The following is a 22,346-nucleotide window of genomic DNA, read 5'->3' on the forward strand; positions in this document are numbered from 1 at the left end:
TAACTTTTGCCTACAGTTTCTGATTTAAAGAATTATCACTGTATTTATCTCTGAAAAGACGGCTAAAATAAACTGTAAATATGAGAAACTTCAAAGCCGTAATTCTAGTGAAATACAAAAACATCACTGTATGTATCTTGTTACAACAAACTGTACATTATACAGCATTAGCAGCATCTCAAGTTACAACAAACTGTACATTATACGACATTAGCTGTATCTAAAGTTACAACAAACTGTACATTATACACATTGGCAGCATCTAAAGTTACAACAAACTGTACATTTATATGTACAACATTAACTGCATCTCAAAGTACAACAATCTGAATATTGTACAACATCAGCAGCATCTCAAGTTTCAACAAACTGTACGTTATACAACATTAGCTGCATCTCAAGTTACAGCAAATTCGTGTTTAATTTGTGTTTTATTTCTTTGTAGGGTCTGGCATGGCCAGATGGTTAGGGCAGTCGTCTCACAATCTGCGGGTCGCGAGTTCAAATCCCTGACACACCAAATGTGCTCGCCCCTTCAATTTGGGGACGTTATAATATGATGGTCAATCTCAATATTCATTAGTAAACAGGTAGCCTAAAAGTTGGCGGCAGTTGATGATGATTTCTCTCTAGTCTTAAACTGCTAAATTAGAGACAGCTAGCGCAGATAGTCTTCGTGTAAAGTTGCGATAAATTAAAAAACATACAAACAAAAGGTTCGCAAACCCTTTAATTAATAGTCTATGTACACTGAACATCTGAGACGTAAATGAGAACATCGTTGATTTGTCTTTGTCGAGAGCAATGTTTAAAATAAACATTTTGAATCACGATATTAGGTCCTCAGTACGAGAAATATCTTGTTTTATATAGAGTAGTTTACGTGATACAAAAGAGCGGAAAGATTAGGTAAAAACCGAGAACACGAGCCCACGTGACGTACTATACACTACAAATGTATAGTTCTAACACAGAATAGCTTTAGCCTGTACATATTTCCGCTAAAAATGAAAAGAATAAACCACGTGACCATTTGTTGCTGGTGGATGCATTTCTAATGACACAATGTAGTTCATATAACCCTGTTATCCCGATGACACATTCAGTACCCTTGATAAGTTTCGTTATTTTCTAGCAGTTATTACGATTACTCTGTGTTTGTGAATCTCTGTAATAAGTACCAACACTGAAAATATTTTTTTAAAGGTCGCTGTTTTGAAAACTAATTTCTCATGTAAATGGCTAACGTGTGTAACCAGATGTGTGTACAACATGTCTGACTGTTAGTTGTTATTTTTGTCCATATATTTTAGAAAATTAACAATTTAGGCCCAAGAACTTCTGGTTCCCACCCGATTCTATAGAAAGAATAATTTAAAAAAAGAAAACTATTGAAAATATGTAAGGACCTGTGTGGCTAAAGTACGTAAAGTTTTACGATAATTAGTAGACGACTAACCGACTATTTTAAGTACACTTACTACATATATGAAGTGTCACGAACAGTGTGTTCTAAACTAGAAGGGTTCTCTACTAAGCACTTAGTGCCAAGTGCCTGTGTACAAAAGTTAATTAGTGTGTTCTAAACGAGAGGAGTTCTCTTCCAAGCCACCTAGTGCCTGTGTACCAAAGTTAACTAGTGTGTTCTAAACTAGAAGGGTTCTCTACCAAGCTACCTAGTGCCTGTGTACCAAAGTTAATTAGTGTGTTCTAAACTAGAAGTGTTCTCTACCAAGCTACCTAGTGCCTGTGTACCAAAGTTAATTAGTGTGTTCTAAACAAGAAGGGTTCTCTACCAAGCTACCTAGTGCCTGTGTACCAAAGTTAATTAGTGTGTTCTAAATTAGAAGGGTTCACTATCAAGCTACCTAGTGCCTGTGTACCAAAGTTAATTAGTGTGTTCTAAATTAGAAGGGTTCACTATCAAGCTACATAGTGCCTGTGTACCAAAGTTAATTAGTGTGTTCTACACTAGAAGGGTTCTCTACCAAGCTACCTAGTGCCTGTGTACCAAAGTTAATTAGTGTGTTCTAAACTAGAAGGGTTCTCTACCAAGCTACCTAGTGCCTGTGTACCAAAGTTCATTAGTGTGTTCTAAACGAGAAGGGTTCTCTTCCAAATTGAAATTACCGTTTTGCTGCACTCTTTCGACGTAAAGAAATGACTCAGCAAAAAAATGGAAAACGTACCGGAAATGCAAAAGGTAAGAAAAAATTTGAAAAATAAGGTAGGATTACATATTTGACGTGATTAACTTTTATCCATTAAATAACACTCACACATACTTAAAAATATTAATATGTCTTAATGAGGTCTTGTAGTGCTCGTATATATATATATATATATTATAGAATATTTTGTAATTGTTTGCGTTTGATGGTGTCTTGTTCTGCCACCCACAGTTTGAGAACAATAATTTAGGTTATTTGTAAGAGTTGGGTGAAGAAGAACAAAAATCTACTTAATGAAAGAAATGGTTGAACAGTGTTACACATCAGAGGAATATAATACACTTTAAAAGTTATGTTAATAATGTTTCTGTGGTTGGACGTTCACTTGTCATAGATGTCGTGTTGTACAGTGACAGCTTAAATAACTGGAATATAAAACCATAGTTTTTTTTTAATACTTATAGAAGCTTATACTATAGTTATTATAAAAAATAAATAACACACAATTAAAATATTCCTGAAATGTGGACTCCACATGTTTTGACGTTTACCACGCCATCTTTAGGAGTGAGCCTCAAATATGTCACATTTATTTCTTCTGAGATGGATCATGGGACTTGTTTGAAAGTTTGCATTTCTGTTCCATTCTTGGAGGAGGTCCAGCCACATTCTTACACATATATTACCATTCTTGGAGGAGTTCCAGCCACATTCTTACACATATATTACCATTCTTGGAGGAGGTCCGTCCACATTCTTACACATATATTACCATTCTTGAAGGAGGTCCAGCCACATTCTAACACATATATTACCATTCTTGGAGGAGGTCCGACCACATTCTTACACATATATTACCATTCTTGGAGGAGGTCCGGCCACATTCTTACACATATATCACCATTCTTGGAGGAGGTCCGGCCACATTCTTACACATATATTACCATTCTTGGAGGAGGTTCGGTCACATTCTTACACATATATCACCATTCTTGGAGTAGGTCCGGCCACATTCTTACACATATATCACCATTCTTGGAGCAGGTCCGTCCACATTCTTACACATATATTACCATTCTTGGAGGAGATCCGACCACATTCTTACACATATATCACCATTCTTGGAGGAGGTCCGTCCACATTCTTACACATATATTACCATTCTTGGAGGAGGTCCGACCACATTCTTACACACATATTACTATTCTTGGAGGAGGTCCGACCACATTCTTACACATATATTACCATTCTTGGAGGAGGTCTGACAACATTCTTACACATATATTACCATTCTTGGAGGAGGTCCGGCCACATTCTTACACATATATTACCATTCTTGGAGGAGGTCCGACCACATTCTTACACACATATTACCATTCTTGAGGAGGTCCAGCCACATTCTTACACATATATTACCATTCTTGGAGGAGGTCCGGCCACATTCTTACACATATATCACCATTCTTGGAGGAGGTCCGTCCACATTCTTAGACATATATTACCATTCTTGGAGGAGGTCCGGCCACATTCTTACACATATATTACCATTCTTGGAGGAGGTCCGGCCACATTCTTACAGATATATTACCATTCTTGGAGGAGGTCCGGCCACATTCTTACACACATATTACCATTCTTGAGGAGGTCCAGCCACATTCTTACACATATATTACCATTCTTGGAGGAGGTCCGGCCACATTCTTACACATATATCACCATTCTTGGAGGAGGTCCGTCCACATTCTTAGACATATATTACCATTCTTGGAGGAGGTCCGGCCACATTCTTACACATATATTACCATTCTTGGAGGAGGTCCGGCCACATTCTTACAGATATATTACCATTCTTGGAGGAGGTCCGGCCACATTCTTACACATATATTACCATTCTTGGAGGAGGTCCAGCCACATTCTTACAGATATATTACCATTCTTGGAGGAGGTCTGACAACATTCTTACACATATATTACCATTCTTGGAGGAGGTCCGGCCACATTCTTACACATATATTACCATTCTTGGAGGAGGTCCGTCCACATTCTTACACATATATTACCATTCTTGGAGGAGGTCCGGCCACATTCTTACACATATATTACCATTCTTGGAGGAGGTCCAGCCACATTCTTACAGATATATTACCATTCTTGGAGGAGGTCCGGCCACATTCTTACACATATATTACCATTCTTGGAGGAGGTCCAGCCACATTCTTACAGATATATTACCATTCTTGGAGGAGGTCCGACCACATTCTTACAGATATATTACCATTCTTGGAGGAGGTCCGGCCACATTCTTACACATATATCACCATTCTTGGAGGAGGTCCGGCCACATTCTTACTCTGTTTTATCTTTAGTGTTAGTTCTAATTTTCTTTACCTTATTCATTTAGGTTTAAACAGGACAGTAAAATATTTGGTGTTTTTATAAATTTTAAATAAAGTTGAAGGTAAACGTGCGACGTACGGTAACACTAAAGATTCCTTTCTAATTGTAACATAACTCTATTTTAATATATTACCACATTAGTGAGTCTGTTATATCCTATATTTAGAGTTGTGGTTTAAATCTTTCTGTATCGTGCACATGTGTGTAAACTACAGACATGTTGTGTGTTTCATCATACGATTTCTGACATGACAACATGTTCCTTCCTTTTTACCAATACATCTAAAACTCACAAACTATTATTTTTATCAGTTTCATAGATAATATTAATAAACTCTGTAATATTATCAGTATTAGGAACATGGTAAGTACAACTCTAATATTATCGATATTAGTATTACAGTGAGTTAAACACTCTAATATTATCAGTATTAGGAACATAGTGGGTTAAACTCTGTAACATTATCAGGATTAGGAACATAGTGATCTAAACTCTGTAATATTATCAGAATTAGAAATATAGTAAGTTAAACTCTCTTACATTATCGATATAAGGAACATAGTGAGTTAACCTCTCTAATATTATCAGTATTAGGAACATAGTGAGTTAACCTCTCTAATATTATCTATATTAGGAACATAGTGAGTTAAACTCTCTAATATTATCAGTATTAGGAATATAGTGAGTTAAACTCTGTAATATTAACTGTATTAGAAACATAGTGAGTTAACCTCTCTAATATTATCAGTATTAGGAACATAGTGAGTTAACCTCTCTAATATTATCTGTATTAGGAACATAGTGAGTTAACCTCTCTAATATTATCAATATTAGGAACATAGTGAGTTAAACTCTGTAATATTATCAGTATTAAGATCATAGTGAATTAAACTCTCTAATATTAACAGTATTTGAACATGATGTGTTAAACTGTACAATATTAACAGTATTTGAACATGGTGTGTTTAACTGTATAATATTATCAGCATTAGGAATATTAGTGAAATAATGTTGCTTCATTTGGACGACTGTTGGCTTAATTTTGAAAATATTGTAAATTATTTTTAAATTAAAAGTTATTAATTATTTTTAGAGATTATAGAAACAATCAAAGTAACCCCACAAAATAAACAACCACATTTGACGCATCCACCCTCTCGCATACTACAGATACTCTATGATGTAAAAGTCAGCAACACATCCAACTGACAATCTATACAGTAATAAAACTAAAAATATTCTGTGTCAACACATCCAACTGACAATCTACACAGTAATAAAACTAAAAATATTCTGTGTCAACCCATCCAACTGACAAACTATACAGTAATAAAACTAAAAATATTCTGTGTAAACACATCCAACTGACAATCTATACAGTAATAAAACTAAAAATATTCTGTGTCAACACATTCAACTGACAATCTATACAGTAATAAAACTAAAAATATTCTGTGTCAACACATTCAACTGACAATGTACACAGTAATATAACTAACAATCTACACAGTAATATAACTAACAATCTTCTGTGTAAACACATTCAACTGACAATCTACACAGTAATATAACTAACAATCTACACAGTAATATAACTAACAATCTTCTGTATCAACACATTCAACTGACAATCTACACAGTAATATAACTAACAATCTACACAGTAATATAACTAACAATCTTCTGTGTAAACACATTCAACTGACAATCTACACAGTTATATGACTAACAATCTTCTATGTCAGTACATCCAACTGACAATCTACACAGTAATATAACTAACAATCTTCTGTGTAAACACATTCAACTGACAATCTACACAGTAATATAACTAACAATCTTCTGTGTTAAAACAACCATCTTCCAACTTGAAGAGAAATATATCGAAACACAAACACCTAACTGTGAGCTCATCCTTATCAGCAGCGTTTAGTAACCTCTCCGTATAACATTTCAAAGGGACGCCCATAAAATAGCTGGTCTACACCCCAATATTTTGATCAGATATGTTGATGATACGTTCAAAATATGGGCACACACTGTAGAAAAGGTTCAGTAATTCACGAACCACCTGAACAACCAATGAAAAGATAAATAGATAAGCTCTAGTGTTACAACATGATGGTTACGATGATAAACAAGGTATATACCAGAATCCCACAGATACGTGTGAGCTGGCTATACATTAAACAAATTCACCACTGTAGATACAGATGTCACAAACTGCTCTTTTTCCAAAACGAACGATATTTGTAATGTCAAGGAAGCTAAGAAGATGGAAAAAGACATCAGTACAGATGTCCCACGTGATTGACATCTAGAAAGTTAAAATGAAGACCAAACTATACATAGAAAGAAGACTACAAACACATTTCCCTATGTCATATGTCTCTTTACTGGTTTTCGGCAAAGGTACTAAGGCTATTTACCGGCTTTTCTAATTCTGAACTTCCATCCACAAGAAAGGTAACCGTCTTGTAAGAATCGCACCAACCCATGGGGTATTATTTACATTTTAACGCTTCTATGGTTAAAAGGGCGAGCATGTTTGGAACCGTATTTCTGTTCCGTGACGAGGTCTCGCAAACCATGTTGAGAAAGTATAGTAAATATGAAGTCAGAGCAATATAGCGAAACTATAAGACAATGTGATCACAATACTCAAACCATCCAAACATCCAATAGAGACAGAGAATATCTGGTCATGGTATCTGATGTGTATCCCAATAAAGAGGAAGTGTCCAAATGCTGGAGAACTGAGAAACAACGGTATTTGAGCCCATTTTTCCAAAGAAGTCAATAAACTGGAATCCCAGTAAAATAAAAGGATAAAATAAGAGAAACTTTATACCTAACTAATAGTACATTCAGTGATCTAAGAACATATGTTAACATGGAAATTCCTCTTTTAAAATATCCATAGTTAGTTGAATCAAAGTTTCCACAGTCGAGTGGACAACACACTAGTCTTGTATGAAAAGAAATTCAGGATCGAATCCCAACTGCTATCACTATATATATAATTCAGGATTGAATCCCAACTGCTATCACTATATATATATATATACCTAAAATCATCATCAGGACGTCTCTTAAGACTGAAACACGTTAACAACCGGAAAATGAGACAAAAATTATGTAATTATTAAAAACACTTACTAGTTCATAATCGCACTTAGGTGATAGTTTGGGTTATGTTTAAAAGTTGTTTGGTTCTTTACATAAATAACAGGCTACCGCCTATTAAGATTGAAGAGTTTAAATGTTTGTCAAGAAGCTGAATCTTTACAACTTATAATCGGGGGTTTCAAAGTTAGAAAGTTTTTATGTGTTCAGTCTTTATAGGTTACAACCAAGGAGGCCCGCCACGGCTATGTAGTAAGGGCACTCAACTCGAAATCTGAAGATCTCGGGTTCGAATCCCCGTTCCACCAAACATGCTCGTTCTTTCAGCCGTGGGGGTGTTATAATGTGTTATCAATCAATCCCATTAATTGGTGGTAAAAGAGTAGCCCAAGAGTTGGCGGTAGCTGCTTTCCTTTTAAACTTACACTTCTAAAATAGGGACAGCTAGCGCAGATAGCCCTCATGCTGCTTTGTGCTAAATTAGAAACAAACAAACAATCAGGGATTTCAAAGGTATAATGTTTTTATATTATTCGCCACCTGATTGGACAGAAGAGATAAATGATATCGGTGTTGTGATTGGTAAAATAATAAAAAGGATACTTAGTTTTAGACACATTGGTTGAGATTGTATAGAACCAACTAGCAAAAGAAACAGTGACATTTGTTTACCGTAAAGCGAAAAGCTATAAAATAGGCTGACTTCGTGCTTGTTTCGTCGAAGGTATCGAACACTTAATTTTTGACTTAACACCAAGCCACCGAAGAGACAAGAAAGAGAGATATGGAGTAATTTGGAGTTATTTTTCACTACCATGTAGTCAAAGAACTAAGCGGGGTGAAAAACGTTTTATATTTAAATTTAACCACAAATGACAATTTGATTACGAGAGTTAAAATAGGGGAACATTTGAGGAGTAGTTATAATTGTACAATTCTGTTAGATATTTTGGCACATGTTGAGATAAAAAGAAAATTTAGTCCTCAATTTTCATGTAGCCAAATTTGATGTTATGAGAGAAGAACTAATCATAATGAGTTTAAAAGGTACGTAGTACAAAATTGAGATATTTAAATAAATTACTTTTTATTAAAAATATCTATGTTTCTAAAAAACAAAAGGCATCAAGGACTATCGAATCCGGTTAAGAGATTTATTGGGATTTGGTTAAGAAATAAAGTAAGACATCTAAAGAGAAAGATCTAGCTGAGGATGTTAAGTTAATAGTAAAGTATTCTTTCTGTGTGTGAGAGGTGAGCAGCATATTAAAATGGGGAATACGTGTGTTTGTTGCAAGGTTTTATCGAATATTGTAAGAAGTCTAAACGTTTAGACGTGTTTGTTTGTTTTTCTGTTCTGATAACAAATTACCACTAATCGTTCTGTGACAAATTGACCTCAATCGTACAGATATAATTCCTTTGTATTAAGTAGAAAGATTTAGGTTTTAAAGATGATCAACAGTCAGATATACGAGTTTCTTTTTTTTTTCCATTTTTAGTAGAACGTGGACATGTCATTAGTGATTAAAAGGGAGTTATTTCACACAAGGAGCGAGGGACAAAGGGCTGTCTGGAAAATTATGGACAAACTAGTAATTCTTTCATATTCCGAAAGAACTCTAAAATTAGGTACCAATTAGTTTTGAAAAATATTTCAAGTAAAATATACTTTAAAAAATCAACACCGAATCGTTAGAGGAAAATGTTGATTCAAATGTCTGTTAACGTTTTTTGAAGACGTAAGTTAATTCTTATGTGGACGAAAGGAAAGGTGTGAATTTAGAGTATATATATTTTTGAAAGCTTTTCGTGAAGTCTCACGAAGTTGACTACTTTAATAAATCACATGAATGGAGGTGAAGAAACACTGATTAGGTGGATTGGAGAGTGGAGAAAGCATGTATAACTGTTAGTTCCTGTGGAAGGTTATCGAGCCTGTTACCCACCCTCCAACCAAGCAGGTATAACTGTTAGTGCCTCTGGAAGGATATCGAGCCTGTTACCCACCCTCCAACCAAGCAGGTATAACTGTTAGTTCCTTTGCAAAGTTATCAAGCCTGTTACCCACCCTCCAACCCAGCAGGTATAACTGTTAGTTCCTGTGAAAGGTTATTGAGCCTGTTACCCACCCTCCAACCAAGCAGGTATAGCTGTTAGTTTCTGTGGAAGGTTATCGAGCCTGTGGTCGTTTCTGGAATCGTCTGACAGTTCTCAATGTACTCATACTCAACATTCAATAATGTTCATCACCAACGAGACAAGGATTTTATTGAAATTAGTTTTTAAAAGAACTATCATCACAGAGTACATTTTATTGAAATTAGTTTTTAAAAGAACTATCATCACAGAGTAGATTTTATTGAAGTATTACGTTGTAGACAGTTTTTAATAAAAGTCTCTTGTTCTTATGGTGCAATATTCATAAGATTTTCACTTAAGAAAAGTTTATTTTCTAAATTTCACACAAATCTGCACGAGGACTATTGCGTTAGTCGTCCCTAATTTAGCAGTGTAAGACTAGAGAAAAGACAGCTAGTCGTCACCACCTATCGCCAACTCGTGGGCTACTCTTTTACTAACAAATAGCTGGGTTGACCAGCACATAATAACGCTCCAGCGGGTGAAAGAACGAACATGTTTGGTGTTACAGTGATTCGAACCCATGACTCTCTGAATCCCTCAACCACCTGGCCATGTTAGGCCTCACTAAAGAAAATCTAATATTTTTGTAAGTTGAGTTTTATTGTTTTATATTTAAAACATCTTTTTTGTAATTTTTATTTTTATTGGTTAAATCTGAAACATTGTTTTTGTAGAAATTGAAATTATTTTGTTTATTTCTCTGTTATAAAAATATTACCCAGTTATAATTGGTGAAGTAGTTTCAGAGTTTGGTACGTATACATATCTAGCGACATTCTACAATGATTAATAAATAGTAAAATGGCGTAAACTATTAGATGTTTGAGGATATTTAAATATTACATGATGACCTGAATCAGTTGGTAAATTGGACAAATATGTGAAAAGTAGCCTTTGATGCAAGTGTAAGATAATGAATTTCGGTTATAATACATTTAATACAGATAGAAACCATCTCAGTAAAGTGACTAAATAAAATTAGTTAGTATAATGATAAATAAGTGATGATAGTCATGGAACCAGTGCTGTACTCCTATTAATAAAGATGTCGGGGTTGCAGAGAGTATTATACACAGTCGGATTACAAACGAAACAAAGTATTAATCAGTGATGTCGAGAAAACTCACTTGCAGAGAAAGTTATTTTTCTCAACCCAAACGAGCCGTTTTTAGATATATATTTCTCTACAAGTGGGTTTTCTCGACATCACTGATTATTATTTCATCACGACGATTGTACGTGAAGTGTAAGTCTTTGTTTTTTCTTTGTGTTTTTTGTACTTATCTGTTACCATAACGTCTGAACTAGCATACCTTACAACACTAATAACAGTACACGTTCATACGCTCGTTAAGAAACTAAGAACTTTAAACCAAAGAATTATCAACAGAAGAAATGACATCTATTTCATTCAACAATGTAGAAAGGAACAACTAACCCTAACTTTGTAAAGGTAAAACTATCGAAAACTTTTAACACATACACAAACATTATCCAAAATTTACAGAAAAAACAACTTAAAGCCATGTTGAACACAAAATACAAAGAACTACATGACTTACAGAAACAAAAAAAATGAACCTAGACCATCAACTGGCATGCTGCATTAAACCAGAGATTTACGGACTTATACAACGAAACATAAACCAAATCAACACTAGGAATGGCAGGGGTAGAAAGATCTGACACAACGAAAAACTAGAAAAACTAAGATGTAAACAACAGTAAAGACACCAACACGACAAACTGTTGACTAACCTCATAATTAACAGATCAGACCAACAATTAAACACAGACGAGAAACCTATACTTAATAAAGGACTCAACTTCACAATAGACCTAGGTACATTCCAACCATAGAAATCAAAACATGTTTAGGAGATCTAGCCAGGAGACTTGTGATACTTTCCACAGAAAACAAAAACAAGGAAACAACCAACAGAAAGAAGACAACTTCGACAATTTTATTGACATCCAACAGCCAAACTTCCCAGGTAAAATTAAAAAAATTATATTTTCCAGAAACAACTAAAAACATCTTAAACGATTTTTTCAAAGAATTTTCTCACAAAACCCTCAACATAATTTCACAAAACAGAAAATTAAAAAATAATCTTACAAAAAGAGACATTAATTCCAATAAAAACCTAAAACAAGACAAAAGCATAAAAATTCTAAAAGCAGATAAAGGAAACGCTATAGTCAAAATGAACACGAATGAATACATCCAAAAAATGAAGAACATCCTATCAGACACAAACAAATTTAAACCAATACACACAAATCTAACAGACACATGAAACACAACTAAACAAAATACTACTACAAATGAAAAAAGCCAACACACTTTCACAAACACTTTATTCCTACCTAAGCAAGACCGACTCACGCACACCACAAATATACGGCATCCCCAAACCTCATAAACCAGATTGTCCATTACGACCAATAATGTCCACATATGAATCGTTTAATTACAATCTTGGTAAATACATAGCATGGGCATTCTCCAAATATGTAACATCAGCCAGCTCATTCATCAAAGACTCTTTTAATTTCAAGTCTAATCTTAATCAACTTAATCATAAAGCCTTAATGGCCAGTTTCGATGTTATATCCCTCTTTACAGAAGTTCCAACCACTGAAGCCTGCAAGATAGCCTTAGAACTCTATATCCGAGACCCTAACCCATCTATAGACATTCCCAGTAACCAATTAGCAACCCTCACAGAATTCACCACAATGAAGACAAACTTCATGTTCAACAACCCAAACTATATACAAACAAATGGCCTAAGCATGGACAACTCAGTATCACCAGTTCTAGCCAGTATTTCTATGACACAAGTAGAAACACAAGCAATTAACACAGCATTACATCCACCACTATACTGGTACAGACATGTGGACGACACGATTGCGGGATTCAAATCTACAGAACACATACTTAATTTTTTCAATCACATTAACTCTATACATCCCAAAATTAACTTCACATGTGAACAGGAAGAAAGCAATCAAATATCATTTCTTAACCTCAAAATTACAAGAACCGATACACAGTTTAAAACAGAAATCCACTGAAAAATCACCCATACTGGACTATACATTCCTTGGGACTCACCACATGGAACAAAACAAAAACTCAACATACCAAGAAACCAAATAAACACAGCCATAAAACTATGCTCGCCAGATAAAATTAACGATGAATTAGACAAAATAAAACAATACTTCATCAACATCAATAAGTTTTCTCCACAAACCGTAGAAAACATTATATGCACACACCTAGACAGAAAGCAAAATCAACTAACAAAAATAAATGTCTCACGAATCAAAAAATCACAAAACCATATACTGCTGCATACCATATATTCCCGATATCAGCAGTAAAATAACCAACATTTGGCAAAAACTATTAACAAAATATGACATTCCAGTTAATACCAAATTTATTCAAAAACCAGGCACAAAACTGAGGTCTATACTATGTAAAAACTACACTGACAAACACCACACCAGCATTATTTATAAAATACAATGTGATAACTGCCACGACTTCTATATTGGAGAAACAAGTAGAAAAATGGAAACCAGATTCAAAGAACATAAAATGTCACCACACGTTTTCAAACACTGCAAGTCAAATAAACACAACATAACCATAGAAAACACTCAAATACTAAATAAAGAAACAAACAAAAACAAACACAAAATTAAAGAAGCCTTACTTATACAACAACATAAACCCAAAATAAACCAATACAAAGGAACACCTTTATACCTATATTAAAAAAATAATATAATAAATAATAATAATAAAAATAAATAATATAAAATTATATATTCAAACATCTAAGCTTGCACTCTACATTCCGACACTCAGTTACACAACCCCTTTCAAACATGTGGTCAGCTTCCGGTCAGGTATCTCTTTTTTTTTTTTTTGTGATATAAATACTTTCGCAACAAAGTATTTACCCTTCTTTATATAAATCAATAATTAGATCTCACTTTAAATACTGTGAAGAGTTTGGGTCGACTTCTGAAACTAGCTGTAGAAGAAAGATGTTAAAATGATACCTGAGTTAAAGTTAGAACACGAGCACTGATTTGGAATCTGGGGTAAATATGGGCTAACTGTGACTTATGTATCTCGCCCAGTGATACCAGGTCCTTTGAGTCCGTTTGTAGATGCCACATTGGCACTCCTAGGCTCTCGGGTAACTACCTGTTTTACTCCCTGGGTTACAATTTATTAATTGGTTTGCACTGAAGTGCAGAAGGATAAGAGGTAATCTCTTTGACGTTTAGAAGATTATCTGGGGTAACAAAAGGATAAAGACCTCGGATTTCTTATTACTGTATTCTTAAGGTAATTGAATGAGACGACACAACTTTAAGATTCGGAAAAGACATACAATAGTTGAGAGATTTTTATTTTTTAACAGGGTGATTGTTTTATAGAACAAGCTGATGCCGACATGCATAGAGACCAGCACTTTACGAGACCTTAGTTGATTTAGTTATGAATGCTATTTCAGCACGTGTACTGACGTAATAACATTCTGTCTTTAATTGACCACTGTGTTTCAAGTAGCATGTTTTTATGCACTACTGTCTCATATATCACTTTCTAGAGAAGTAGTCATTGTGAAGGTTATCAATTGATATACAAGTAATGATTCAAATGTTTTTATTGTTGTAAAATTCCATCTCATGTTGGTTACAAAGGCAGTTTTAATTATTTACTACAGTTTTGTACATTGCGTGCCGTCCGGTACAAACTACGTAAAAAAAAACAACAGGTTTTTTTGTATGAATGACCCAGTGACGAATAAGTGTCAAAATGTAGATAACAGTTTATAATAAAGAGGATATAATAGTAAACTAACAGAATGAAATGTAGATAACAGTTGATAATAACGAGAATATAGTAATAAACTAACAGAATGAAATGTAGATAACAGTTGATAATAAGGAGGATATAGTAGGAAACTGACAGAATGAAATGTAGATAACAGTTGATAATAAGGAGGATATAGTAGGAAACTGACAGAATGAAATGTAGATAACAGTTGATAATAAGGAGGATATAGTAGGAAACTAACAGAATGAAATGTAGATAACAGTTGATAATAACGAGGATATTGTTACAAACTAACAGAATGAAATGTAAATAACAGTTGATAATAAGGAGGATATTGTTACAAACTAACAGAATGAAATGTAGATAACAGTTGATAATAAGGAGGATATAGTAGAAAACTAACAGAATGAAATGTAGATAACAGTTGATAATAAGGAGGATATAGTAGGAAACTAACAGAATGAAATGTAGATAACAGTTGATAATAAGGAGGATATTGTTACAAACTAACAGAATGAAATGTAGATAACAGTTGATAATAAGAAGGCTTCAGTAATAAACTAACAGAATGAAATGTAGATAACAGTTGATAATAAGAAGGCTTCAGTAATAAACTAACAGAATGAAGTATAGATAACAGTTGATAATAAAAAAGATATAGTGATAAACTAATAGAATTATATGTAGATCAAAGCTCTTTGTGACTGTAGCTAATCTGACTAAATACATGATAGTAACTAGATTTATTATTTAATTAGCAGTTTCTTTCATCAAATACATGAAAGGTCTTAATTCCACCTTAATTACGTCACCCTTTTTATCAGTGGCCAAATAAACAATGTATATATGGACACAAACATATTGTGTAATGCCTTCTTTTATTTGTTTTCAAACCTCGAAAATCTTATATATCATCACTAGACAGGCCTTGATGAAGTTTTATCCTGACTGTCTGAAGAACTGGAGGAGCTGGATTTTTATGAGAATCTCTAACTTTCGTAATTTGTAATGACTAAAGACCCACTTGAATTAAAAATGTATCTCAGAACGTCTGGTATGGATATTTACAATTTTACAAAAATAAAGCAGTGAACAACGGCTTCGATAGGTATAGCTCTTCATGGGCTATAATGTGGGCTTGTTCAAGCACGATTTACTTGAGCATTAATTGGATTTCTAACTAATCTTTATCATTCAACTCTGATTGGCTAGTGGAGACACTAAAGTGTTCTTCTAATGTTTCCTCTGACAATAAATCATTATCGACTAATGTTTCAATTATATGTTTTTAGGTAATTTTTTCTCATTGATTTTATAACCTCTAACTATGATTTTGACAATTTTGGGCAATATACTTTTATTAATTTTTACTAGTTCTTCGAGGAAGTAATTCAAGAAACCTTTCATAATCAGACACGTTCAAACCTTGTTGTTACTTATAAATATTATGATTTTAGTTTTAATTTATTTCGAATTTTGTCTTTGATTCAGATATTGGACACAAAGCCCTAACTTGTTATATTACGTATTATAATTTATCTCGGACGAGTCTCCGATTAATTCTACTGAGTTTTCTGTTAGGTCTAGAACTGATTATGCTATTGATGGTCCACGACGAGCAAAGTAATTCTGACTCTATATTATTATTCCTTGCTTAAGCTAGCACTGTATTTTCTTGGCTTACCTCACACCTTACAAACTGATTTTTATCGACGAAGAAGTACTAGTAGAAATACTGATGTCCGAAGTTAATTCACTGAAGTTAGACAATTTCAGTATCATCCGAAATCCCTAAAAGTTCCTAGCTAAATTCTGCAGTTTTCCGACTAATAAACACTAATCACAATTGCAGCTTCCGTGGCTTATAGTGTACTGACTATAGTGACAAATAATATTAACTGTCTCTCGGCTCTTCGGTTTTATATACAAATCACGCAAGATTCACGAACGTTCAACAATGTTCGAAAACACATAAACCACATATCGTTGATTCTTACTCTCAAGAATCTTCTGTACATTTATAGAACAAACGGGACTTGCAAAATACACATTCAACAATATACGTCACATGCATAAAAAGAAGCGTATATATTAAAATAAACGTATAACAGTAGATCCGTCACAGTAGCTAATCTGACTATTAAACATGAGAGTAACTATCTTTGCAACTGTAGCTAATCTGACAAAACAATAGTCACATAAATGAAAGCTAGCCCGAAAATTTAAATAAAGATATTACATTTAGTTTAAGCTGTTCCAGTTTTGCGTGTAGAAACTCTTCATTTACATTAACATAACAGTTTTGTTTTACAGTAGCCTATGAAAGTAGCTGCGAGAAAACCACAGGATATATATTAGTGGAATTAAATAATTACATTCAAATGAAGTTAAATGAATAAACAAAATTATGAGGAAGGACTGTGTGACAAATAACAAATCCCAACCTCTGATAAATTACACAATAACCACAAAATTTCGAGCCATAAGCAAAAAAACATTAACGTGAAATAAAATATGCTGCATATTTTCAAAAAAGGATTCTGAGGTACAAACTACAAAGTGGGATTATAAAATGTATCCTAGGTATTAAATAAATAGAAAGAAAGTAAAATCAGAGAAATTCTAGTAAAATTTATTTTTATTTAAAAATTAAGTCATCAAAGAACGTAGCACTACTTTATGCGAATGTACACCTTGAGCCGCATATTACAGCACGACAGTCACAGCAAACTGTCACTTTACAGATGTTATGTTAATTAGTACCTCTACCATATTAGCATGAATACTACCTTCAAGAGGCAAGTTTTATCTTACTTACATCCAGATGGTAGTATCTTATTTTCATCTTTTTATGTTTATCTTTTTCTTATTCAAACTTGGGAGAGCAGTCACCTTCCTACAGTGAAGGGTGATATAGATGAGACGTTATGGGCTTGAGCACCCACATCTCGCTCTCCTAATTTCTAATAATCTTACGTGAGACTAACGAATTGGAGGTTAAGACTGATAGACAGTGTATCCCACTGCAATGTGAGTCTTATGTCAGAAATCACCTCCAAAGCCAAGAATACATTTTATAATCCCAAGTTGTGGCTTGTACCATAGGATTCTTTTACAAAAATATGCAGCGTATTTTGTTTAATATTAATGTGTTTTATTTATGGCTTCACATTTATGGTTATAATTAATCAAAGGTTGGGATTTGATGTTTTTAACGCAGTTCCTCATGATTTACTTTACTTGTTTCGCTTAACCTAGATATAATTATTTAATTTCACTAATATATGGCCCAGCATGGCCATGTGGGTAATGCACTCGACTCGTAATCTCAGGGTCGCGGGTTCAAATTCCCGTCACACCAAACATACTCGCCCTTTCATCCGTGGGAGCGTTATAATGTGATGGTCAATTCTACTATTCGTTCATAAAAGAGTAGCCCAAGAGTTGGCGGTGGATGGTGATGACTAGCTGCCTTTCTTCTTGTCTTACACTGCAAAATTAAGGACGGCTAACGCAGATAGCCCTCGTGTAGCTTTGCGCGAAATGAAAAAGAAACACCAAAAATACACTGTTGGCCAAAATCTTATGGCCAATAAACATAAAGAAAAAATATGCATTTTGCATTGTTAGACTCAACCACTTATTTGAGTAGAGCTTCGAAAGATTAAAATAAGAACAGGGAAAATAAAAATAAACTTTTTTAGCATTTAATAGGGAAAATGTAAACACTATGAAATTAGACTAAATACTAGCTGGTCAAAAGTTTAAGACCATACTGAAATGAAGCGTTAGTCGGTAAACACGTAACGAAATTTAGTCGTTTGTGTTCAAGCATTAGCGTTCTCAACATCTCCCACTGACATCTCCTATGTTACATTGGGTAAAAATATGGCAAAGGCTAAAAAGTTGACAGAGTTTAAACGTGGCAGAATTGTCGAGCTGCAAAAGCAAGGTCTCTCTCAACGTGTCATCACTGGTAAGATTGGATGTAGTAAAGCTGTTGTTGTAAATTTATTAAAAGACCCCGAGGGATACGGAACGAGAATTTCAAGTTGTCGGCCCAAGAAAATTTTGCCGGCGTTGAGCAGGAGGATTCGACGGGTTGTTCGGCAAAACATCAGCCGATCGTCGAACCAGATTGAGGCCCTTGCGGACGCAAAATGCAGCTCAAGAACAATAAGACGGCATCTACGAGAGAAAGGCTTTAAAAACCTAAAATGTCTTCAAAGGCCACGCCTCCTTCCACACCACGAAACAGCTCGGTTAAACTTTGCTGAGAAGCACCAAACATAGGATGTAGAAAAGTGGAAGAAGGTTTTGTTCTTTGATGAGAAAAAATTTAACCTGGATGATCCAGATGACTTCCGATGTTACTGGCACGATAAGGATATCTCACCGGAAACATTTTCTACAAGACACAGTGGAGGAGGTTCCATCATGATCTGGGGTGCTTTCTTCTTCCATGGGACAATGGAGCTGCAGGTTATACAGAGGCACCAAACAGCAGCTGGCTACATTGGCATGTTGGAGAGAGCATTCTTATTGACTGAAGGCCCTCACTTGTGTGTAAATGGATGTATCTTTCAGCAGGACAACGCTGCAACCCACAATGCCCGCAGGACAAATTACTTTTTCATGGCGAATAACGTGATTTTATTTGACTATCCAGCGTGTTCATCCGAACTGAACCCCATTGAACATGTTTGAGGGTGGGTTGCAAGGGAAGTCTATAGAAATGGACGTCAATTCCAAACAGTGCATGATCTTCGTGAAGCCATCTTCACCACTTGAAATAACATTCTAGCCAGCCTTCTGCAAACGCTTATATCAACCATGCCAAAGCGAATGTTTGCAGTTATTCGCAATGACGGCCGTGCAACTCACTACTGAGACCTTTGTTGGGTTTTTCATACCCTGTTTAGAATTTATTTTTTGTATGGTCTTAAACTTTTGACCAGCTAGTATTTAGGCTAATTTTATAGTGTTCACATTTTCTTTATTAAGGGTTAAAAGGTTTTTTTATTTTATTTTCCCTGTTCTTATTTTCATCTTTCGAAGCTTTACTCAAATAAGTGGTTCAGTCTAACAAAGCAAAATGCATATTTTTTCTTTATGTTCATTGGCCTTAAGATTTTGGCCAGCAGTGTATATATATATGCGTTCAATGAGTATGATATTTTCCACTATTTAAAGCTGTTTCAATAATTATTATTATCTTTAACAATTTCGTGGCCTAAAGATATTTTTCGCGGCATGTTTTATTCCATTACGATTTAGTTCAGCCAAGCCTAGAGAGTTGAACATCCTCTGACACGTTTCCATTTCAAGGTGCTTCGGTTTTTTCGACAGCTTTAACTCATACTAACTTGAAGACCTGTTTATTTGCTGTAAGTGACCTAGCAAACCTTGCGGCACGTTCATCTGAAGATATTGTTTATTCGTACCGAGGCAACGTGCAGAACCTGTTGGTGGCCACGGACGTGTTTCTCCACTTCTCACAAGTTAGTTTTGTGTTTGTTGTCGTTTGGTGGGTAACGTTTGTGGAGTGGCGTTTCTGTTCAACGCCGACACCTCAAAATAATATGTCTGAATAAATCTCAGTTTCTTTAAATTAAACGATGTTTCATGTGAACTAAACGTGAAGAAATCTGAAATTTCTAAACGTTAAATGCTCGTTGATAAATGTCTTCTGATTTCGTGAGTCAATTTAAAGGTCAATGACTGCAGAAAGAACAAAAGCCAACACTGCAACAGAGGTGGGTGACTATTGGTCTTTTTAATACATCAAACTTTCAGGATCTGAATAGGTAACGATTATTATACTATATTGGCATTCTGTTGGAGGTTTAACCTATGCTATCATCTGTGTGCTACATACAGATTTTGATTTTTTAGTGAAAATTTTATTTTTATATTTCTCGTATTGGCAACTCTACTAGCAGTTATGCAGTCAATCTGTTAATAGTCGGCTTGCGATATTTGTGACAGGCACAGCACAGTTAGCCCACTGTTTAGTTTTTGCTTAACAAGAACTTCGTATAATTATAAAATATATTCTCTACTCTTTTCTTTAACGCGGTGTTTCTATGTTCTAGGTTTCACATTTATTTACGACTATTTTCGTATATGTGTACTTAATAACTATTAAAAATTGGGAAAAAACCCAAATCATAATTTAAAAAGAACTCTCATTGAAATCATTTTGGAATTTTTCTCGCTTCTGTTCAGGCATCTTTCTCACTTCTGTTCAGGCATCTTTCTCACTTCTGTTCAGACATCTTTCTCACTTCTGTTCAGACATCTTTCGCGCTTCTGTTCAGACATCTTTCTCACTTCTGTTCAGGCATCTTTCTCACTTCTGTTCAGACATCTTTCTCACTTCTGTTCAGGCATCTTTCTCACTTCTGTTCAGACATCTTTCTCACTTCTGTTCAGGCATCTTTCTCACTTCTGTTCAGACATCTTTCTCACTTCTGTTCAGACATCTTTCTCACTTCTGTTCAGGCATCTTTCTCACTTCTGTTCAGACATCTTTCTCACTTCTGTTCAGGCATCTTTCTCGCTTCTGTTCACGTAATTTCAGTGATATTTTAGTAACTTTTTTAATTACGCTTCTTTTAACAAAGGTTCGTATATTGTAGGTTCGAAGAGTCGACCGTTCCACTGTAGGTTTTATTTGTTATTACGCACAAAGATACACAAAAAGCTTTCTGTGCTCTGCCTATCATGGATATCGAGACCCGGTTTCTAGCAGTAAAGGTCCACAGAAGTACCACTGTTCCACTGGGGATTACACTATAGACTACAATACAAACTGGACAATATATCAATTTGAGTAATAGTAAATTTAATCTATAGAGGTCTCTAGTTCTAAAGCTGAAATACGTAGAAGAGGATGGTTTCTGTAGTGTAGCTGTGGTTTCTAAATCATACAAACGAAGGATGGTACCTAGTAATTTCATTTTCAACTTAGAGAAAGCTTCTTGTGTTTTTGTGGTTTTCAAATATTATGCCTACAATGATTTACACAATATATCATAAGAACAGTAATTTTGCCACAAATTAAATGCAAATTATTAATACTTGTTACAATTCAAACTATTGTGTTTCATGTTATAAAGCTATTGTGTTGCATGTTATAAAGCTATTGTGTTGCATGTTATAAAGCTATTGTGTTGCATGTTATAAAGCTATTGTGTTATATGTTATAATTTACCCCGAAAGAGTTTCCAATTTATTATGTTACGTGTTACTACTTCAAACAACCAAAAGTTTTAATTTGAAGTAACTTGAACATCGATATGTTTTAAATGCATGATATTCGACAATAATGGCCCGGCATGGCCGAGCGCGTTAAGGCGTGCGACTCGTAATCTGAGGGTCGCGGGTTCGCATCCGAGTCGCGCTAAACATGCTCGCCCTCCCAGCTCTGGGGGCGTTATAATGTTACGGTAAATCCCACTTTTCGTTGGTAAAAGAGTAGCCCAAGAGTTGGCGGTGGGTGGTGATGACTAGCTGCCATCCCTCTAGTCTTACACTGCAAAATTAGGGACGGCTAGCACAGATAGCCCTCGAGTAGCTTTGTGCGAAAATTCAAAACAAACAAACAAATTTGACAACAAGGTTGATACAC

The 22,346-nt window shown here is 34.8% G+C and overlaps 1 long non-coding RNA gene across 1 annotated transcript in view; it reads left to right on the forward strand.

Annotated features, from left to right (window-relative positions):
- LOC143248506 (uncharacterized) overlaps positions 1-22,346 on the forward strand; it is a 167,629-nt gene that overhangs the window by 24,757 nt on the left and 120,526 nt on the right. The window lies entirely within an intron of this gene.

Source organism: Tachypleus tridentatus, chromosome 4 (genome assembly GCF_004210375.1).
Source record: "Tachypleus tridentatus isolate NWPU-2018 chromosome 4, ASM421037v1, whole genome shotgun sequence".
Lineage (NCBI taxonomy): Eukaryota > Metazoa > Arthropoda > Merostomata > Xiphosura > Limulidae > Tachypleus > Tachypleus tridentatus.